Here is a 2,395-nt window from a genome sequence, read left to right as displayed (position 1 = left end):
GTGGCAGAGCTGGGATTCGAACTCATGAGCCCTGACTCCAAAGCCCGTGCTCTTTCCACTGAGCCACGCTCCTTCTCCATGGACAAGTCCACATCTTAACTTCTTAACTCCACAGTTAAGTCCACATCTTAACTTCTGTGTGCTTCAGTTCCCTCATCTGTAAAATGGGGATTAAGACTGTGAGCCCCATGTTGGACACGGCCTGGGTCCAAACCTAAATACCACAGTAGTAATAAGACGCTCTTTCTGCTGCCTGGGACCATCTCACAGGACCCTTAGGATCTGATCTATGACCTCCCTAGGACTCTCATTCAGCCATAATCCTTCCGTTAGTGCTACTGCACGCAGAGAAGTAGCGTGGCTCAGTGGAAAGAACCTGGGCTTGGGAGTCAGAGGTCATGAGTTCGAATCCCGGCTCTGACGCTTGTCAGCTGTGTGACTGTGGGCAAGTGACTTCACTTCTCTGTGCCTCAGTGACCTCATCTGCAAAATGGGGATGAAGACTGTGAGCCCCACGTGGGACAACCTGATGACCCTGTATCTACCCCAGCGCTTAGAACAGTGCTCCGCACACAGTAAGCACTTAACAAATACCAACATTATTAGTGGGAAGGGGGTCTAGGGATCCAAGGGATTAAAAGTCAAGATTCATTGGTGCTGCTTACATCCTAATCTCGGAACATGTTCTTTTCCTTACGTACATCATTCGGGAACTACTTGTGCTTCTTCTCTATTTCCCAAACATTTAGTATAATGCATTATAGTCGGAAGGCATGCGATTCTGTTACTACTGCTCCTATGCAGCACAGTTAAAGGGAAAGAGGATGGGGATGGGTGATTATTTACCAAACACCCATCCCCCTCCTCTCTCCCTATAACGGTGCTTGGGTGGTCTTCTTAAATCCAATTCATTCATGGTTTTTGGGGTTTTAAGGTATCTGTTAATAACTTATTATGTGCCAGGCAGTGTTCTGAGTGCCAAGGTAGATACAAGATAATTGGATGGGACACAGTCCCTGTCCCACAGAGAATTCACAGTCTTAATCTCCATGTTATAGTTGAAGTAACTTGTCCAAGTGACTAGTCAAGTAAGTGACAAGTAAGTGACTCGTCCAAGGTCCCACAGCAGACAAGTGGAGGAACTGGGATTAGACCCCAGGTCCTCTGACTGCCGGGGCCCTGCTCTTGCCACTCGACCACGTTGCTTGTTTCTCCTTTTGCCTCATCTCTTTTTAGCCAGTGCTTTCAATGTGCAGTTTGATAGCACCCCCCACCCCTATCATTCTGACTGGCTCATCATCAGAGAAGCAGCACAGCCTAGTAGAAGGAGCACGGGTCTGGGAGTCAGAAGGACCTGGGTCCTAATCCCGGCCCTGCTACTTATCTGCTGTGGGACCTTAGGCAAATCATTTCATTTCTCTGTGCCTCAATTCCCTCATCTCTAAAATGAAGATTTAAATCCTACTCCCTCCTACTTAGACTGTGAGTCTCATGTGGGACAGGGATTGTATCCAACCTGATAACCTTGTATCTACTGCAGTGCTTCCCCTCTCAGCATCACACCTGGAGAGTTTCCAGAACTCTACCAGTCTCGGCTACGGGAGGGAGAGTCAAGCAGAAGTCTACCCATTCCATTCCTAGCTTGGCCAGTGGCTAGGGAGTGAAAGGGAATCTGCTACAAACCAAAACTCATTTGTGCTGGGCAGCAGCGGCATGGGAGAGAGTTGAGAGCGGAGACTTGAGTTTGTTGCGTGGAAGCCGGCAATGGTAAACTGCTTCTGGATTTTGCCCAAGAAAAGTCTACGGATCCACTACCAGAACAATTGCATATGGAGAGCAGGGTGTTCTAGGGGAGATGTGTCCGGGGTGTCGCTATGGGTTGGAAATGACGGCTAAGACAAGACAAGACTGCAGTGCTTAGTACAGTGCTTGGCACACACTAAGTACTTAAGACGTATCATGACCAGTGGTAGGTGAAGTTGGGGCACACGACCGCCAGTTCTCTAGTTTAACGCCGGCACTGAGAGTGGACCAATAAATATCGCAGCCCTTCCCTGGAGACTTTTGGGTACAAAGTTGTATGTGGGAGATCCAGTCCCTTTTTAGATGGAATCTGGATTGGAAAATTGTGTTAGCTGTTGTGATACACTCTCCCAAGTGCTTAGTACAGTGCTTTGTACACATTAAACACTCAATAAATACGATTGAATTGAATTGAATCATGTAGCTTCAATTTTGCTTAAACCCTTAGTGAGGTCATTGTAAGTCTAAGCTTCCTTCAACCACCGGACAATGGCACTCCTCCTCGGAAAGCTTGGGGGCATAGCCCTCGGGAGGTAATAATAATTAATAACAACAATTATGGTATTTCTAAGTGGTTACTAAAATAATAGTA

The 2,395-nt window shown here is 47.2% G+C and overlaps 1 non-coding gene across 1 annotated transcript; it reads left to right on the top strand.

Moving 5' to 3' along the window:
- The first annotated feature begins 1,545 nt into the window (after positions 1-1,545).
- LOC114816918 lies at positions 1,546-1,683 on the top strand. Its single transcript, XR_003764729.1, has one exon. It is a non-coding gene; the product is annotated as a small nucleolar RNA SNORA7 (small nucleolar RNA).
- The last annotated feature ends 712 nt before the right edge of the window (positions 1,684-2,395 follow it).

Source organism: Ornithorhynchus anatinus, chromosome 1 (genome assembly GCF_004115215.2).
Source record: "Ornithorhynchus anatinus isolate Pmale09 chromosome 1, mOrnAna1.pri.v4, whole genome shotgun sequence".
Taxonomy (NCBI): domain Eukaryota; kingdom Metazoa; phylum Chordata; class Mammalia; order Monotremata; family Ornithorhynchidae; genus Ornithorhynchus; species Ornithorhynchus anatinus.
Note: the sequence above shows the minus strand (reverse complement) of the source record. Positions and strands in the feature narration are given on the sequence as shown.